This window comes from Moschus berezovskii, chromosome Y (assembly GCF_049115385.1).
Source record: "Moschus berezovskii isolate FMDL1 chromosome Y, NW_MosBer_1.0, whole genome shotgun sequence".
NCBI classification, from domain to species: Eukaryota; Metazoa; Chordata; class Mammalia; order Artiodactyla; family Moschidae; genus Moschus; species Moschus berezovskii.
In genome coordinates this window covers 59040290-59061866 of record NC_142489.1, presented here as the reverse complement: position 1 = coordinate 59061866, position 21577 = coordinate 59040290, and positions in this window count along the sequence as shown.

Genomic DNA, 21577 nt, shown 5'->3' with positions numbered 1-21577 from the left:
ACTGGTTCGATCTTCTTGCAGTACAAGGGACTCTCAAGAGTCTTCTCCAGCAGCACAGTTCAAAAGCATCAATTCTTCGGCGATCAGCTTTCTTCACAGTCCAACTCCCACATCCATTCATAACCACGGGAAAAACCATAGCTTTGACTAGACAGACCTTTGTTGGCAAAGTAATGTCTCTGCCTTTTAATATACTATCAAGCTTGGTCATAACTTTCCTTCCAAGGAGTAAGGGTCTTGTAATTTCATGGCTGCAATCTTACTTGACTACATAGTCCAAGATGTCTGAGTCTAGGTGAATGATCTCACCATCGAGGTTATCTGGGTATTGAAGATCCTGTTTGTATAGTTTTTCTGTGTATTCTTGACACCTCTTTTTGAAATATTCTGCTTCTATTAGGTCCATACCATATCTGTTCTTTATTTTGACCATGTTGGCATGAAATGTTCCTTTGTTATCTTTAATTATCTTGAAGAGATCTCGTCTTTTCCATTCCAATTTTCCCCTCTATTTCTTTGCATTTTCACTGAGGTAGACTTTCTTATCTCTCCTTCCTCTTCTTTGGAACTCTGCACACAATAATATATCTGTCCTTTTCTGCTTTGTTTTAGCTTCTGTTCGTTTCTCAGCAATTTGTAAGGTATATCCAGACACCCATTTTGCCTTCTTGCATTTCTTTTTCTTGAGGATGGTCTTGATCACTGCCTTTTGTACAATTTCACAAACCTCTGTCTGTAGGTATTCAGGAACTCTATCAGATCTAATCCCTTGAATCTATTTGTCACTTTCCCTGTTTAATCATAAGGGATATGATTTAGGTCCTACCTGAATAGTCTAGTGGTTTCCCTACTATTTTAAATTTAAATCTGAATTTGGCAATAAGGAGTTCATGATCTGAGCCACAATAGATCCCAGTCTTATTTTTGCTGACTGTATATAGTTTCTCCATCTTTGGCTGCAAAGAAAAGAATCAGTCTGGTTTCAGTTATGACCATCCGGTTATGTCCATGTATAGAGTCTTGACTTGTGTTGCTGGAAATGAGTGCTTTCTGTGAGCAGTGTGTTCCCTTGGCAAAGCTCTGTTTCTTTTGACTGGCTTCATTTTGTCCTCCAAAGTCAAATTTGTCTGTTACACCAGGTATCTCTGGATTTCCTAATTTTGCATTCCATTCCCCTGTGATGAAAAGATATCTTTTATGAGTGTTAGTTCTAGAAGTTCTTGTAGGTCTTCACAAAGCTGTGGACCTAACATTCCAGGTTCCTATGCAATATTACTCTTTACAGCATCAGAATTCATTTCATCACCAGTCACATCTGCAACTGGGTTCTGTTTTTACTCTGGCTCCATGCCTTCATTCTTTCTGTCGTTTCCTCTCCACTGATCTGTCATAGCATATTTGTCAAAGACCAACCTTGGGAGTTCCTCTTTCTGTATGCTATATTTTGGATTACATGCTACTCATGGGTTTCTCAAGGCCAAAATACTGAAGCGGTTTTCCATCCCCTTCTCCAAGGGCCATATTTTGTCAGAACCCTCCATTATGACCCATCCATCTTGGGTGGCCCTACATGCCTGGCTCATAATTTCATTGAGTTAAACAAGGCTATGGACCAGGTGATCAGTTTGGTCAGTTTTCTGTGGTTATGAATTTCATTCTGTCTTCCTTCTGATAGATAAAGATAAGAGGCTTGTGGAAGCTTCCTGATGGGAGAGACTAACTGAGGGGAAAACTGGTTCTTATTCAGATGGACAGGTCCATGTTCAGTTGAGTTCAGTTTTGTGGCTCAGTCATGTTCAAATCTTTGCATCCCCATAAACTGCTGCATGTCAGGCCTCCTTATCCTTCACTAACTCACTGAGTTTATTCAAACTCATGTCCAGTGATTCGGTATGCTCTCCAGTTATATTCTGTTGCCCCTCCTCCTCCCACATTGTACCTTTCCCAGCATCAGGGTCTTTTCCAATGAGTCAGTTCTTCACATCAGCTGGCCAAAGTATTGGAGTTTCACCTTTAGCCCCAGTCCTTGCAAGGAATGTTCAGGACTGATATCCTTTAGGATAGTCTGGTTGAATTTCTCCTAGCCATCCAAGAGACTCTCAAGAGACTTCTCCAACACCACAGTTCAAAAGCATTAATTTTCCTGCTCAGCTTTCTTTATAGTCCAACTCACATCCATGCATAATTTCTGGATAAACAACAGCTTTAAGTAGATGCAAATTCCATGTAAAATTACTACACTAAATTTTCATATCTGAAATAAGTACAGTTCATCGCTTCTAAGACAATATGTATCCTGGTTTTCACGTGTGAGTGAACAAAAAATCCCACATTCCATGTCCAAAATTCCTCAGCAGTTTTTCATACGTCAAATATAGAGAATTCATTACCGCATATCGGAGACTGTGCTTACAAATTTAAATATGTGAGCTATACAGTATTCCCTACTTCAGTTAGAAACATCTACATCTAGATGATGAAATATAAAGTATACAGAATACCTTGCTTTGGGCAATTTTCTTAGTTTATTTATTTTTAACTTAGGGATAATTATTTTACATAATTTTATTTTCTATTAAACCTTAGCTTTCACTTGAGAATACTGTACTTCATGCAAGAAAATATGTGCCTTGATTTTTATACATGAAATAACGTACATTCCATAATTTATGTAAGATTTTCTAGTACCCATCTTTTATGCATGAGTTCCACATATTCTATCATGCTGGAAAGTCTAAAACCAGATTTTTAAAAGGGAAATAAAAACAATTACATATTTCATGTAACAAAAACTGTGCTCAGGTTTAGGTCTTGGAAATACTGAGAATTTCATATTTAATGTGGGAAACGGACACAGATTTTCTAATGACATATTTACAGAATTTCAGAGCATCATGTAGTAAAATCTGCATTCAGAAATTCATAAGTGAACTCCATGTTTCACGGAAGAAAAAATGGCATCCAGATTTCCATATGTGAAATATGCAGATCTTATATTTCATGTGGGAACATCACAACCTAGAAATCCAAATTTTACTCCAGTGATTTACCTGTTTCATGTAGAAATATTGGCACCCAGATTTTCAAAAGTAAATATAGATTTTTTTCATATATCATGTAGGGATATCTTCACCCAGCCTTTCAAAATTTAATATAGAGAATACTAAATTTAAGTAGGGAATTATGTGGCCACATTTTCTTACAGGAAACATAGATGCATGTACATTGACTGTTTGGCACCGATCTAAACGAATCATGGAATATTGCAAAAATTATGTATGAAAATCTGACACAAATTTTCTTATGTGAATAACTGAGAATTCATATTCCATATTTGATTCTTGTCCCAAGTTTTTCAAATGAAAAATATACAGTATTCCATATTTCACAGAAGAAATTCCATATTTCTCTTTGCTGAAATAAAAAGAAATTCATAGCTCAAGAGATTTTTCTATATGATACATAAAATCCCATATTTATTGTAGGGAAATAGATGCCTGATGTTAAACACGCAGTATTGCCTATTTCTTGAAGGAATGTTAGCACACAGATTTTCAAACGAGAAATATAAAAATTCCACTACTCAAGTTGAAAATCGGTGACGGTACTTTAAGACGTGAAATGGAGACTTTCATATTCCCTGAATAGAACTCTGCATTCAGAATTTCATAACTGTAATATTAAAAATTGGATATTTCATTCAACAATATCTTCATATGTGATACACCAATAATTCTTATGTTGGAAACTTGTTCCCCAGATTTTCAAATATGAATTATAGAGACTTTCATAATTCGTGTCTTAAAATCTGCACCTAGATTTTCATATGTGAAACTGAGAATTTCCTCTTTGCTGAAGGACTGTCTGATGTCAAACTTCAACACAAGAAACAGAAAATTCGACACTGTGCCCATAATCATATGTGAAATATATCACATAAGGACATGCATACTCTGATTTTCACATTTGAAATGGAAATACTCCATATTATATGTAAACATATTTTCATTAAAATTTGGGTGCCTGAGTAATTGAATCCCTCATAGTTTAAGAAGTAAAATATCCAACCAGACTTTCATAAATGAAATAGAGAGACGTCCATCATTCATAAAGAAGCATGTAATTTTTCTAAAGGCATATACAGAATTCCATATTTCAGGTTCGAAAATCTCCCCCTTATTGACAAATGTGAAACCGAGTTGTCGGTATTTTTCAGTTGATGTGTCATATCCAACTCTGCAACACCGTGGACAGCAGTACTCCAGGGTTCCCTGACCTTCCGTGTCTCCAACACTTTGCACAGACTCATGTTTGTTGAATCGAGATATTACCATCTCTTGAAGAATTTTCCACAGTTTACTGTGATCCAGAGAGTCAAAGGCTTTGGCATAGTCAATAAAGCAGAAATAGATGTTTTCTGGAACTCTCTTGTATTTTCAGAGATCCAGCGGATGTTTACAATTTGTTCTCTGATTCCTTTGCCCTTTTCCAAAACCAGCTTGAGTATCTGGAAGTTCAGAGTTCACATATTGTTGAAGCCTGCCTTGAAGAATTTTGAGCATTATTTTACCAGAGCGTGAGATGAAGATCTTTGTTTAGTAGTTTGAGTATTCTTTGGCATTGTCTTTCGTTTCGATTGGAATGAAAACTGACCTTTTCCATTCCTTGGCCATTTCGGAGTTTTCCAAATTAGTTGGAGCAGCAAGTTGTGGCTGTGTGGCACCGGAGCAGTCAGCAGTCAAGAGGAGATATCCCACACCCAATGTAAGGAGCAGAGGTTGTGTTTTGCTGTAGGAGCAGTGAAGAGATACTCCCCGTCCAAAGGAAAAGAAACCCCAGGAAGATGGTTGGTGCTGACAGAGGGCATTTGAAGGCAAAAAGACTGAAACCACCATCACAGGAACCTAACAAATAGATCACATGGACCACCACCTTGTCTAACTCAGTGAAACTAAGACATGCTGTGTAGGGCCACACATGAGAGGCAAACATACACATCCACTGGGAAAGAACCTAGCTTTGCCTATATGCACCTTTATTGACAAAGTGATGTCTCTGCTTCTCAGTACATTGTGTTTAGGTTTTCATAGCTTTTCTTCCTGGGAGGAAGAGTCTTATATTTACATGGCTGTAATCTGTCCCCAGTGATTTTGGAGCCTATTCACTGTCTATTGCTGTTTTCATTTTAAACCTTTCTATTTTCAAAATTCTGCCTTTAGCCTTTGTTCTGCATCACTTTGTACCCCAAGTCCAAACTTGCCTGTTACTCCACGTATCGCTTAACTTCCTGCTTTTACGTCACAGTTAGCTAGGATGAAATGGACATCCCTTTTTGGTGTTAATTTTATAAAATCTTGGAGGTTTTCCTAAATCTATTAAAGTTTCCTAGTAGCTTTGATGATAAAGAATTGAAAAAAAAGAAACTTGCATTCTTCATTTACAAAAATCTACACCCAGATTTTCATACAAACTTAGGGAATTCCACATTCTTAGTTTTCAAATGTGAATTATAGAGAATTCCAACTTTCAAATAGAACTGACAACTAGATTTTCATATGGGAAATTTAGAGAATCATATAGGAAAATATACACCAAGATCTTTATATATGAAATATAGACAACTTATATTTTGTTTGAAAATATTGCCCTTGATTTTCATATTCGAAATACAGGAATTCCATATTTCAAGTGGTAAATCAACAACTGGACAATCAATAAATACAAAAAATTCATATTACATGGAAGAAATTTATGTATCTAGATTTCATTTATTCATAATTTTTAGTACTTATTTATTTATTTACGGCTGCACCGAGTCTTCATTGCGGTGCAGAAAGTTTCTCTAGTTGCAGCAGTTGGGGACTACTCTTCATTGCAATGAGCTAGCTTCTCATGGCAGTGTCTTCACTTCCCGCGCACAAGGTCTAGGGCTCTCAGGTTTAGCACTTGGGGGCACACAGGTTTATCTACTTTGCTAGTATGTGTGGTCTCCTCAGACCAAGGATCAAACCCATGTCCCCTGCATTGACAGGCAAATTCTTAAGCCACTGGATCACTGGAGAAGACCAAGAGGCTTTTTTTTTTTTTTGGTACATTTTTAAAAAAATTTATTTATTTAATTGGGGGCTAATTGTAATATTGAGTGGGTTTTTCATACATTGACATGAATCAGCCATGTGTTTACAATTGTTCTTCATGTGAACATTCCTTCCACCCCACTCCCATCCCAAACCTCCAGGTCATCCCAGTGCACCAGCCCTGAGCACCTTGTCTCATGTATCGAACCCGGACTGGTGATCTGCTTCACATATGATCATATACATGTTTCAATGCTATCCTCTCAAATAAACCCACTCTCACCTTCTCCCACAGAGTCCTAAAGACTGTTCTATACATTTGTGTCTCTATTGCCGTCTCGCCTATAGTGTCATTGATATCGTATTTTGAAATTTCGTTATATGCATTAGTGTACCATAGTGGTGTTTTTTGTCCTGATTTACTTCTGTTTGTGTAATAGGCTTCAGTTTCATGTACCTCATTAGAACTGATTCAAATTAAATCTTTTTAATGACTGAATAATATTCCTTTGTCTATATGTACCAAAAATTTCTCATCCATTCTTCTGCCAGTGGACATCTAGGTTGGTTCCATGTCCTGGCAATTATAAACAGTGGTGTGATGACCATTGGGGTAAATGTGTCTCTTTCAGTTCTGGTTTCCTTGGTGTGTATGTCAGGCAGTGGGATTGCTAGGTCATATAGTAGTACTGTTCCCAATTTTTTACCTAATCTCCACAATGTTCTCCATAGTGCCTATACTAGTTTGCTGTTCCATCAACAGTGTAAGAGAGTTCTCCTTTCTCCACACCACTCCAGAATTTCTTTTGTGTAGACTTTTAGGTAGTATCCATTCTGACCAGCATGAGGTGTTACCTCTTTGCTGGTGTCATTCTTTTACACTTGGATGATCAGATTTCCTAGCGCCACTTGTTTAAGAGACTTTTTAATTTTTTTCCGTTGTAGATACTTGCCTCCCTTTTCAAAGAGAAGATGTCCATAGGTGTGTGGCTTCATTCCTGGGCTTTCTATTTGTTCCAATGATCTATATTTCATCTTTCTGCCAGTAACATAATGTCTTGATGATTACAGCTTTGTAGTATAGCCTGAAGTCAAACAGGTTCATTATTCCAGGTCCATTCTTCCTTCTCAAGATTGCCTTGATTATTCGAGGTTTTTTGGGATTTCCATACAAATTGTGACATTATTTGTTTATAGTTCTATGAAAAATACCTTTGGTAGCTTGATAGGGATTGCATTGAATCTATAGATTGCTTTATGTAATATACTCATTTTCACTATTTTCATACTTCCAATCCATAAAAATGGTATATTTCTCCATCTATTTATGTCCTCTTTGGTTTCTTTCATCAGTGTATTTTTTTTTTTTTTAGTTTTATATATATATATATCTTTTGTTTCTTTAGGTAGATTTATTTCTAAGTATTTTATTCTTTTTATTTTAATGGTGAATGAGAATGTTTCCTAAATTTGTCTTCCTGTTTTCTAATTGTTAGTAAATAAGTATGCAGGGAATTTCTGGGTGTTAATTTTACATCCTGCAACTTTACTATTTTTATTGCTTCAGTTTAGTTCAGTTCAGTTCAGTTGCTCACTTGTGTCTGACTCCTTGGGTCCCCATGAATCACAGTACTCCAGGACTCCCTGTCCAACACCAACTCCCGGAGTTCACTCAAACTCATGTCCATCGAGTCGGTGATGCCGTCCATCCATCTCATTCTCTGTCCTTCCCAATGCTTCCCAGCATCAGAGTCTTTTCCCTTGAGTCAACTGGTCGCATGCGTTGGCCAAAGTATTGGAATTTCAGCTTTAGCATCAGTCCTTCCAATGAACACCCAGGATTGATCTCCTTTAGAATGGATGGTTGGATCTCCTTGCTGTCCAAGGGACTATCAGAGCTAGTCATTTTCTGGTGGAGTCCTTAGTGTTTTCTATGTAGAGGATCATGATATCGGCCAAGACTCACAGTTTTAATTCTTCTTTTCCAATAGAGATTCCATTTATTTCCTTTTCCTCTCTGATTGCCTGGTAAAACCTTCTAAATCTGTGTTTAATAGTAGCGGTGAGAGTGGGCATTCTTGTCTTCTTCCTGACTTTAGGAGGACTGCTTTCAATTTTTCACCATTGAGGATCATCTTTGCTGTTTGTTTGTCATATACAGCTTTTATTATGTTGAGGTATGTTCCTTCTATTCCTTATTTTTTTTTTTTTTTTGTCTACATGAATGTTGAATTTTGTCAAGACTTTTTCTATATCTATTGAGATAATCATATGCGTTTTATCATTCAATTTGTTAACGTGGTGTATTACGTTGATTGACTTGAAGATATTAAAGATTCCTTGGATCTCTCAGATAAAGACCACTTGTTCATGATATATGATCTTTTTAAAATGCTCTTGGATTCTGTTTGTTAGGATTTTGTTAAGGATTTTTGCATCTACGTCCATCAGTGTTATTGGAGTGTAATTTTTTTTTTTTCTTGTGGCATATTTGTCTGATTTTGGGGTCCGGGTGACAGTGGCCTCATAGAATGAGTTTGGAAATTTCACTAACTCTGCAAATTTGCTGAAGAATTTGAGTAGAATAAGTGTTCAGTTCAGTTCAGTTCATTCTCTCAGTCGTGTTCGACTCTTTGTGACCCAATGAATCACAACACGCCAGGCCTCCCTGTCCATCACCAACTCTCAGAGTTCACTCAGACTCACCTCCATTAAGTGGGTGATGCCATTCAGCAATCTCATTCTTTGTCATCCCCTTTTCCTTGGCCCCCAATCCCTTCCAGCATCAGAGTCTTTTCCAGTGAGTCAACTCTGCATGAGGTGGCCAAAGTACTGGAGTTTCAGCTTTAGGATCAGTCCTTCCAAAGCACACCCAGGACTGATCTCCTTTAGAATGGACAAGTTGGATCTCCTTACAGTCCAAGGGACTCTAAAGAGTCTTCTCCAACCCCACAGTTCAAAAGCATCAATTCTTCAGCGATCAGCTTTCTTCACAGTCTAATTCTCACATCCATATATGATCACTGGAAAAAACATAGCCTTGACTAGACAGACCTTGGATGGCAAAGTACTCTCCCTGCTTTTTAATATGCTATCTAGGTACGTCATAACTTTGCTCCCAAGGAGTAAACATCTTTTAATTTTATGGCCGCAATCAACATCCGCAGTGATTTTGGAGCCAAAAAATGAAGTCCAACACTGTTTCCACTGTTTCCCCAACTGTTTCCCATGAAGTAATGGAACCAGATGCCATGATCTTCGTTTTCTGAATGTTGAGGTTCAAGTCAACTTTTTCACTCTCCTCTTTCACTTTCATCAAGAGGCTTTTGAGTTCCTCTTTATTTTCTGCCATAAGTGTGGTGTCATCTGCATATCTGAGGTTGCTGATATTTCTCCCGGCAATCTTGATTCCAGATTGTGCTTCTTCCAGATTAGCTTTCCTCAGGATGTACTCTGCATATAACGTCAATAATCAAGGTGACAATATACAACCTTGACGTACTCCTTTTCCTATTTGGAACCAGTCTGTTTTTCCATGTCCACTTCTAACTGTTGCTTCCTGACCTGCATACCGATTTCTCAAGAGGCAGGTCAGGTGGTCTGCTATTCCCATCTCTTTCAGAATTTTCCTCAGTTTGTTGTGATCCACAGAGTCAAAGGCTTTGGCATAGCCAATAAAAAATAAGTGTTAAAAAAAATAAATAAAAAAAATAAAAAATAAGTGTTAGCTCTTGTCAATTTTTTTTTTTTTTTTTTAAGAATTCAGCTGTGAAGCCACCTGGTTTTGGGCTTTTGTTTGATGGAAGAATTATGACTACAGTTTCTATTTCCGTGCTTGTGACATGTCTGTTAAGTGTTTCTATTTCCTCCTGCTTCAGTTTTGGAAAGTTATACTGCACTAAGAGTTTGTTCATTTCTTCACAGTTGTACATTTTATTGGCATATAGTTACTGATAGTAGTCTCTTATGATCCTTTGTATTTCTGTATTGTTTGCTGTAGTTTCTCCAGTTTCATTTCTAATTTTGTTGATTGATTTTTCTTCATTTGTTTCTTGATGACTATGGATAATGTTTTTTTTTTTTTTTAAATTTTATTTTTCGTCTCATTGAACCAGCTTTTATATTTGTTGATTTCTGCTATGTTCTCATTTGTTTCTTTTGAATTTGCTTCTCTCCTAATTTTTATAATTTCTTTCCTTCTACTAGCCATGGCATTTTTCATTTCCTCCTCCAGGTGAGGTAACATCCCTGTTTATTTTGTCACCCTAACCTTGTGGGGCCAGGTGCAGCGGGAGAATAAATCAAAACCATCCTTTGTAGAATCCTGATACCCAAGCCAAGATTTAATAGACTAGTTCTGGAAGGCAGAGAGCCTGATGAACTATGAATGTAGGTTCGTGACATTGTACAGGACAGAGATCAAGACCATCCCCAAGATAAAGAAATTCAAAAAAGTTAAATGCATGTGGGGAGCGTTTACAAATAGTTGTGAAAAGACGGGAAGTAAAAAGCAAAGGTGAAAAGGAATTGTATACCCATTTGAAAGCAGATTTGCAAAGAATTTCTCGGAGAGATAAGAGAGCCTTCCTCAGTGATCAATGCAAAGAAAGAGAGGTAAATAATAGAATGGGAAAGACTAGAGATATCTTCAAGTAAATTAGAGAATCCAAGGAAAAATTTCATGCAAAGATGGGCTAAATAAAAGACAGAAATGGTAGAGACCCATCAGAAACAGAAGATAATAAGAAGAGGTGGCAAGAATATACAGAAGAACTGTACAAAAGAGATCTTGGAAATTGAAGTCAGGTGGGTCTCTGTAAGCATCACTATGATCAAAGCTAGTGGATGCTATGGAATTCCAGTTGAACTATTTCAAATCCTGAAAGTTGATGCTGTGAAAGTTCTACATTCAGTATGCCAGCAGATATGGAAAACCCAGCCATGGCCACAGGAATATAAAAAGTCAGTTTTCATTCCAATCCCAAAGAGAGTCAATGCCAAATAATGCTGCTATCTATAGGGGGGAGTATCAAAGAATCACCCCAAGGACATTATTTGATGACTGAACCACAAAACTCATCTGATTTTAAAAGCCTTTCCAAATTTCCACAGGATGTGTTTTCATCCATGCACAGACCCTTAAATGAGACCTTTCAGGCAGTGATGCCAGTATCCATGCTACCCACTCTTCTTGCATTTTGTGGAGCCATCTGTGGCCAGCAACTTTAGAATGAAAAGTATTAGTGTCATTTATGAGTAGCAACACCCTCATTAGAAACAATGCAATGTCGCTGGAGGTTTGCTCCATTCTTCCTGCCCTCAGGCTTCTCTCGTTAAGAATAGTACTCCAGTCTCACCCAATTGGCTGAAATTGCATCTGTTCACCTAGTCCTTAGGGATGCCACAACGAAATGGGTTCTCAAAAATATATGCACATTCACAGATTCCTATACTGTGGCTAATGCCCACCCCCCTACTCCACCTCCGTAAATTGATTTCACCTGCTCACTGCTCCCTTCTCCTGGGGACTCAGACACACTGCTGCCACAATCACTAATACTCACACAGGATTCCTACTCAAGACAGGTAATTGCTTCTCTTAAGTAATTTATTCTTGGTTCCTTGGAATCAATAGTTATCACTGACTCTGGTCAGTGAAACCACTTCAACTCTCAGAAAACTCAACAGTGGACACCTCAGCAAAAAATTCTTTCATATTTTCAATGCAAAGGACTTTGCTTATTGAATGCCATAACAAGCTTCTTAAAGAGATACTCCTAAAAGTGATTCCAGAAATGGATAAAAAAGAAGCTCTTTGTCCTCATCTTGCTAAACTCTCACACCCTGAGTGTTCTTCCTCACATAGAAATTCTTCTATTCTCCCCAAATTCCACGTTGGGTATTTTTTAGGCAAAAATCAAGTTTTTATACTCTAAGACAATGTTCTAATTTGTCCTATGATTCTACTTCCCCAGTCTGATATAATTTTAGAGTCACTTCACTACGCACTACTTGGGTGCAACCTCAAAAATGACAGAATGATCTTAGTTCGTTTCCAAGGCAAACAATTCAAAATCACAGTAATGTTTGTTTCTGCCCTGAATTCTGATCCTGAAGAAGTTCAGATTCTTCAGATCTGTGAAGACCAAGAACACCTCCTTATAGCAAGTGAAAGATGTCCTTATCATCATAAGGGATTGGAATGCAAAAAGACAAAGTCAAGAGATATCTGGAATAGCAGGCAAGTTTGGCCTTGGAATACAAGATGAAGCAGAACAAAGACTAATCAAACTCTGTCAAGAGAATGTACTGGTCAAAGCAAAGATCCTTTGACAACCACACAAGAGATGGGTTTACACATGGACATCACCAAATGGTTCCTAATGGTATCAACCTGACTATATAATCACGGGGAGAAGTGTATAAGGTCAGGGGAAAAAGAAAATCTGGACCCCACTATGGATCAGATCATCAGTAACAATCTGCCAACTTCAGAAGGTCAGGTGCACAACTACTAGGCCAGCCAGGGACTAGAAAATCAAATCCTCTATGAATATGCAGTGCAGGTGGCAAAGAGATTCCAGGGTTTATATCTAGTAAACAGAGCACCTCAAAAACTAGGGAAGGAGGTCCAAAATATTGTACAGCAAACAGTGAGTGAAACAATGCCAAAGAAAAAGAAAAGCATGGAGGAGGATGTACAAATAGCTGAGGAAAGAAGAGCAGCAGAAAGCAAGTGGAAAAGGCAAAGGTACCCAAACAAAGTTCAGATTTCCAGAGAAGAGAAAGGAGATGTAAAGCACTCCTGAAGTATACAATGCAAAGATATAGAAGAAATCAAAAGAAGGGGAAAGAGTAAAAAAAACTCTTAAAAAATCTGAATATATAAATGCAAAATTTCATCCACAGGTGGGCTCAGTAAAGGACAGAAAGTTGAAAGGCCTAAAAGAAGGAAAAGAGATCAAGACAAGATGGAAAGCATGCAACGAACTTTAGGACAAAAAGATCTTACTGCCCCAGATAACCAGGACACTGTGATGAATCCCACAGAGCCAGCCATTCTTGAGTGTGAAGTCAAGTGGGCCTTACAAAGCACTGCTGTCAACAAAGCTAATGTAGGTGATGGAATTCTGTCAGTGCTGCATAAAATTCCAAATATTGATGCTATGAAAGTGTGACATTCAATATGTCAGCAAATGTGGAAAACTTAGCAGTGGTCATAGGACTAGAAAAAGGAAATTCTTACCCCAGTCCGCAAGAAAGACAGTACTAACGAACGATAAAAACCACTGCACAACTTCAATTGTCTTCCAAGCAGGTAAAGTTATGCTCAAAATACACTAAGCTTCTCTTCATCATTCCATGAACTGAGGAACTCCAGATGTTCAAGCTGGGTCAGACACATAAGAGGAATAAGAGTTGAAATAGTCACCACTTGTTGGATTTTAGAAGTCATAGAAGTACTAAATTCCGTTGATCACTCTCAGCAAATTTGGAAACTCAGCAGTGGCGACAGGAATGGAAATTGTCAACATTCATTTCAATTCCAAAGAAAGGCAGTGCCAAAGAATGCGGAAACTACCAATGCACTCATCTCACATGCTAGTAAAGCAATGTTCAAAATTCTCTTAGCCAAGCTTAAGCAATATGTAAACCATGAACTTCTAGATGTTCAAGCTGGTTTTAGAAGAGGTAGAGGAACCAGACATCAAATTGCTAATATCTGCTCGTTCATCAAAAAAGAAAGAGACTTCCATAGAAACATCTATTTCTTCTTTATTGGCTATACCAAAGCTTCTGACTGTGTGGATCACAGTAAACTATGGAAAATTCCAAAGGGAATGGGAATACGAGGCCACCTGATCTGTTCCTTGAGAAATCTGTATGAGGGTCAGGAAGCAACATGTTAGAACGGACATGAACAACAGTCTGCTTCCCAATAGGAAACGGGGTACATCAAGGCTGTATGTTGTCACCCTACTTATTTAACTTATAGGCAGAGTACATCATGTGAAATGCTGGGCTAGAGGAAGCACAAGATGGAAGTAAGAATGCTGGGACATATTTCACTAACCTCAGATATGTACATGACACCACCCTTTTGACAGAAAGTGAAGAAGAAGTAAAAGAGCCTGTTGATGAAAGTGAAAGAGGAGAGTGAAAAAATTGGCTCAAAGCTAAACATTCTGAAAGCTAAGATCATGGCACCCGGTCCTATCATTCCATGGCAAATAGAAGGGGAAAAATGGAAGTCAGTGACGTATTTTATCTTTTTGGGCTCTAAAATCACTCCAGATGGTGACTTTAGCCATCAAATTAGAAAACAAATATTTCTTGTCAGAAAAGCTGTGAGAAATCGAGACATGTGTGAAAAAGAAAAGATACCAGTTCGCTCACAAACTTTGGTATAGTCAAGTCTATGGTCTTTGCGGTATTCACATAGAGTTGATTGAGCAGTACCACAAAAGTGGCAGAATCCTGAAGAATTGATGCTTTTGAATTGTGGTATTGGAGAAGATTCTTGACAGTTCCTTGGACAGCAAGGACATCAAATTAGTCAATCGTCAAGGAAATCAGCACAAAATACACATTGGATGAACTGCTAGTGAAGCTGAAGCTATAATACTTTGTCTATCTGATGCAAAGGGACAACTCATTGGAAACGGACCTGATAATGAGAAGTACTGAAGGTAGAAGGATAAGGGTGTGACAAGAATGAGTGTGTTGGATGGCATCACTGCCAATGCAATAGATATGAACTTGGGCAAGCTCCGGGAGATGGTGGTGCGTATTGAGGCCTCCCTGATGCAGTCCATGACATCACAAGGAGTCAGATATGACTTTGCCACTAAACAACAAAAGGGAGCGTCCTAATCGCACTTTCATCTTTATCTCAAGATTTTCCAGCAGCACTTATAAAGGATAATATATTCTCTCCATTGTATATTGTTGCCTCCTTTGTCATAGATTAGGTAAGCATTTGGACAAGAGATTATTTCAGGGTCTTCTATCTGTTCCATTGGTCTGTATTCCTTTTTTTTTTTTTTTTTGCAAGTTTCAAGCTGTGTGGATTACTACATCTTTGTATTACAGATTGAAAGCAGGAAACCTGATTCCTCCAGGTCTGTTTATTTTTCTCATGATAGCATGGCTATTCAAGGTCTTTTATATTTCCCAACAAGTTGTAAAAAAAAAAAAATTATCTAGTTCTGTGAAAAATGTCATTGGCAATTTCAAAGCAATTGCCTTGAATATGTAAACTGCTTTTTGTCGCACAGCCATTTTCACAGTATTGTTTCTCCAAGTCAAAGAGAATGTTATATTTATCCATTTATTTTGTCACCCTTGATTTATTTCCTCCATGTCTTATTCAATTCAGCACACAAATCTTTTCCCTGGTTTACTTTCGGGAATTTTATTCTTCTTGCAGTGGTGACTGGGATTCCTTTCTTAATTTGTTTTTGGTGTTAGTTTATAGGAATGCCAGAGATTGCAGTGTGTTAATTTTATAGCCAGACACTTCCCTGAATTCATGGAGTACTGCTAGTAATTATCTGGTTGTATGGTAGGATTCTCTGTGCATAGTATCATATCATCTGCAAACAGTGACAGTTTTACCTCTTATTTTCCTTTTCATTTGAAACTTTTTTTTCCTTCTTCTTCCTATTCTCTGATTGCAGTAGTTAGGTGTCCCAAGACGGTGTTGAGTAACCATGGTGAATAGGAAGCATCTTTCTCTTATTCATTAATTAGGGGTCATGGTTTCAGAATTTTACTATAGAGAACACTGTTTTTGTTGAGTTTATCCATAAATGGCCTTTATTGGGTTAAATAAGATTCCCTCTATTCCCTCTTCCTCTACAGGTTTAATCATAACTAGGCGTTAAATTTTGTCAAAAGCTTTTTCTTAATCCATATCCTAAACAGATTCAAGAACTCTCCTTGGAATACTTAGGTATCTTTCGGTTTGTTTGTTTTTCCTCCTTTGGCTACATGATACAAAGAGCTGACCCATTAGACAGTGTCCTGATGCTGGGAATGATTGAAAGTAAAGGAAAAATGGGTAGCCAATGATGGGATGGTTAGATAGCATCACTGATTCTATGGACGGAAATCTGAACAAATTGTGGTAGATAGTGAAGGGAAGCCTGTCAGGCTAAAGTCCATGGGGTGGCAAAGAGCCAGAGCTGACTTAATGACTGAATAACAACAAATGGTCTCCTTCTGTTCATGACAGGAGTAGCTTTTTTTTTTTTTAACTACATTTTCTATCCCACCTCACCCTACATTTTTCTATTTTTATTGCTACCCACTTGGCCCAAAATTTGTGTGATTTTAAACTCCACATGTTTCAGTGGTTTCCTAACCATCAGCATCCTGATATTTTCCTGACACACTGATGTTTCATTCTGTTCTGTTCATCTCGGTCTCACACTGTGTGCATATGCTAATTATCTATTTCCCTTGAATTTTCTTTGCTGTTAGTGTATATGAGACATTCTTTTAAATTACTAATGAAGATTTTTTTCTTTATTTTGTACATTCTTATGTGATGACTATTCCATATTGACCTGTTTGATGTTCTTTGATATGATATGTTCTCCAGTTGAAATAAACAATCAAATCATATGATTATTTCTGTTTATGATTTACTCACCGCTGTTCAGGATTAGAGAGTTCTGTTTGAAAAATACAGCCTAAATAATGAAACAAATAAGAAACAAAACTTAAACATATAAATCTTAATAAATTCTAGATTTGAAAAGAAAATTATCTCCAAGAATGGAGTATATTGTTTCCAAGTTAAAACTGCCAACTTTGTCTATTCATCCCTAGATCAGCCAAAAAATTTCATCAGCTTCTTTGAAAAGCATATTTTTAAATGTTGATTAAGGCAAATGTCAGATGAAACAATGGACAAAGAATTAATCTGAAACATATACAAGCAACTCCTGCAGCTCAATTCCAGAAAAATAAACGACCCAATCAGAAATTGGGCCAAAGAACTGAGCTGACTTTTCTCCAAAGAAGACAAACAGATGGCTAACAAACATATGACGATGCTCAGTATCACAGATGCAAATCAAAACCGCAATAAGGTACCATTCCATACCAGTCAAATTGACTTCTATCCAAAAGTCTACAAGCAATAAATTCTGGAGAGGTTGCAGAGAAAAGGGAAGCCTCTTACACTGTTGGTGGAATGCAAGCTAGCACAGCAACTATGGAGAACAATGTGGAGATTCCTTAAAAGATAAAACTGCAATAGGACTGCCATATGACCCAGATTACACTGCCTGGCATACACACCGAGGAAACCAGAATTGAAAGAGACAGATGTATGACAATTTCCATTACATCACTGTTTATCATAGACAGGGTATGCAAGCAACCTGGATGTCCATTCGTTGAAGACGAATGGATAAGAAAGCTGTGATGAATATACACACTGGAATATTCACTTCAGTTCAGTTCATTCGCTCAGTAGTGTCCGATTCTTGCACTCCATGAGTCTCAGCATGCCAGGCATCCCTCCCATCACCAACTCCCAGAGTTTACACAAACTGATTTCCATCGAGTCGGTGATACCATCCAGCGATCTCATCCTCTGTCATCCCCTTCTCCTCCTACCCACAATCTCTCCTAGCATCAGGGTGTTTTGCAATGAGCCAACACTTCACAGGACGTACCCAAAATATTGACCCAGATTCAGCATCAGTCCTTTTAATGAACACCCAGAACTGATCTCCTTTAGGATGGACTGGTTGGATCTCCTTGCAGTCCAACAGACTCTCAAGAATCTTCTCCAACAACACAGTTCAAAAGCATCAATTCCTTGGTGTTCAGCTTTCTTCAAGTTCAACTCTCACATCCATACCTGACCACTGATAAAACCAGAGCTTTGACTGGACAGACATTTGTTGGCAAATTAATGTCTCTGTTTTTTTATATGCTGTCTAGGATGATCATCACTTTCCTTTCAAGGAGTAAGTGTCTTAATTTCATTCTGCAATCGCCATCTACAGTGATTTTGGAAACCAAAAATAAAAAATCTGACACTGTTTCCACTGTTTCCCCATCTATTTCCCATGAAGTGATGGGACCAGATGCCATGATCTTAGTTATTTGAATGTTGAGTTCAAGCCAACTTTTTAACTCTCCTCTTTCACTTGCATCCAGAGGCTTTTTAGTTCCTCTTCACTTTCTGCCATAAGCGTAATGTCATCTGCATATATGAGGTTATTGATATTTCTATCGGGAATCGTGATCCCAGACTGTGCTTTCCAACCAGCGTTTCTCATGATGTACTCTGAATAACTAAAATAAGCAGACTGACAATATATAGCTTTGATGTACTCTTTTTCGTATTTGGAACCAGTCTGTGGTTCCAGTAGTAGAATATTACTCAGCCATTAAAATCAGTTCTAAAGAGTTGGTGAAACCAGAGCCTTACTTAGAGAGTGAAGTAAGCCAGAAAGAAAAACACCAATAGCATATACTAATGCATATTTGTGGACTTTAGAAAAATGGTAATGGTAACCCTGTATGTGAGACAGCAAAAGAGACACAGATGTAAAGAACAGTCTTAGGACACTGTGGGAGATGATGAGGGAGAGATGATATGGGAGAATGACATTGAAACATGTAAATTGTCACATGTGAAAGAAATTTCCAGTCCATGTTCGATGCATGATACTGGATGCTTAGGGCTGGTGCACTGGGATGACCCAGAGGGATGGGATGGGAAGGGAGGTAGGAGGGAGTTTAAGGATGGGGAACACATGTACACCCATAGGAGATTCATGTCAATACCTGGCAAACCAATACACTACTTAAAAGTAAAAAAAAAGAAAAAAGAAAACTGCAAATAAAAAAGGATTAGAACATATAAAAGCAAACAAACAAAACGAAATTCAGAATTCTACATCAGGAGTGCTAAATAACAGACAGGGGCATTTCTACTTTAGAGAAATTGTGGTTAGAGTAAAAATATTTTTCACTTTCCTTTTCCTGGTGAATGGTATTTGCTCTTCTGTAGTGGGAATGTTTTCATCAGTATCCCTTAAATCAGGGTCCATAATTGCTCTTCAAGTGACTTATTGCTGAGGATTTCGAGGAGAAATGGAAAGAGGGAACAAAGCTATATCAGAAGGAGTACAGAATCTAATATTAAGTGTAGAACAATTTGCACCACTTTGTATATAAATTTTTCAAAAGTTTTTCTCACTTTGATTTAAGCCATTTGTTTCCAAGTCACTCACTGTTTAAGTTTTACCCATGGAAATGGGATCTTCTCCTCTCACACGAGGAGGCTTTCATGTGACCATAGGAAATTATTTTCAGACTAGGGAGCTTTGTAAAGAGATTAGCGGCCAGGGCTTGTTGAGCTTGAAGGGTGCCTCATTAAAGAGACCTGGGTGGGGGCACTGTAAAAGATAGATAGTCTGGACACAGTCTCCCCAGCTTGCCACGCTTCATCTATCTTTAAAAATTTGTTTTTTTACTTATCATACCCCTGAAATAGAGTCTACCTCTGATCTTTGGACCACTACATATGGGAAGAAAGCCTGCTAAGGAGCAAAATAACCAAGTGGTTGGTATTGAAAATACCTAAATATGAAAGAGCTTAACATTTCCAAGAAAATGGTTTGATTATGAAGATTATGAAAAAAATAAAAAGTAGAAGACAGAGCTTTGCAGGCCCACATTCATTCCATAGTTCCACCTCAAACAGTTTACATTTTATCTACTCTATGCAACATAATCTGAGGAAGAAATTGTTAAAATTTAGAGTTTGGCGGCTGCTAATCTGAAAATATCTTAAGTATTTAGAAGACATAGACATATAAGGGGAGTTGCTTGTTCAAGTCCAGAAATTTATTAGTACGATGTTTCCTCAGGAACTCTCCACTTGATGAAATTGTAGTACATTCTCAAGCTACTGTTATTCTCACATTTCCCTAAGGTTGGACAAGGGACTACACCAAGCAACCTGATACTCTGTGCAAGGCACTATTATCAGTATCATCATTTTCCATATTTCCATTGTATTGTTCTCATCAGCAGTAGGAGAAGGCAATGACAACCCACTGCAGTACTCTTGCCTGGAAAATCCCATCGACAGAGGTGCCTGGTAGTCTGTCGACCCGTGAAGAGTCGACATGATTGAGCGAGTTCCATTTCGCTCTTCACTTTCATACATTGGAAAAGGAAATGGTAACCCACTTCAGTGTTCTTGCCTGGAAAATCCCTGGGATAGAGTTGCCTGGTAGTTTGCCATCCATGGTGTCAAACAGAGTTGGACACGACTAAAGTGACTTAGCAGCAGTAGCTCTAGTGCAACTGTTTCTGATCATGTTCAGTTTTGACAGATAAATTTCTTTTATATATTGTTCTAGAGATATAAAATTCTAGCTGTGAATCTCTTTGATGAATGTCTAAACGATGAGCAGTATTAAAGTTATCTGTCATGCTTGTGGAGAAGACAATGGCAAGACCCTATCTATGGCTATTCATCAGAAAGTTTCTGTGTTTAAATATGTTAGGAATTTATAAGCTATATATATAGATGTGCTAAAGCACAATTTATACTATTTAAACCTTAGTCTAAAGAGAAGATAGAGTCAAAAATGGTGGTATTGAATATGAAGAATTCATATTAATGCATAGACTTTGGACAGACTACAGATACTGATATATTTGTGGAAGTTTCTTGGTGTTTCTGGGAGCTTTTGAAGATTAAAATGAGTCTGATCTCGGCCTTCAAGTAATGACGAGGTTTCAGTAGGAGACATAAGGAAAGAAGGGAAGGACACCTCTGGCAAAAAAAAACATTGATAAGACCCTGAATAGGAAAATAATAAAGCAAGGAGTTTAAGTGTACCTGAATGACAGATTTGCCTGTTACTCCAGGTGTTTCTTGACTTCCTACTTTTGCATTCCAGTCACCTCTAATGAAAAGGACATCTTTTTTTTGGGTGTTCTAAAAGGTCTTGTAGGTCTTCATAGAACCGTTCAACTTTGGCTTCTTCACTGTTACTGGTTGGGGCATAGGCTTGGATTACTCTAATATTGAATGGTTTGCCTTGGAAACAGAGATCATTCTGTCGTTTATGAGATTGCATCCAAGTATTGTGTTTCAGACACTTTTGTTGACCATGATAGCTACTTCATTTCTTTTAAGGGATTCCTAACCCACAGTAGTAGATATAATGGTCATATGAGTTAAATTCATCCATTCCAGTCCATTTGAGTTCACTGATTCCCAGAATGTCGATGTTCACACTTGCCATCTCCTGTTTGACCACTTCCAATTTGCCATGATTCATGGACCTAACATTCCAGGTACCTAAGCAACATTACTCTTTACAGCACTGAATCTTGCTTCTATCACTAGTCACATTCACAAGACGGCTTTGTTTTTGCTTTGACTTCATCCCTTCAGTCTTTCTGGATTCATTTCTCCACTGATCTCGAGTAGCATATTGGGCACCTACCAA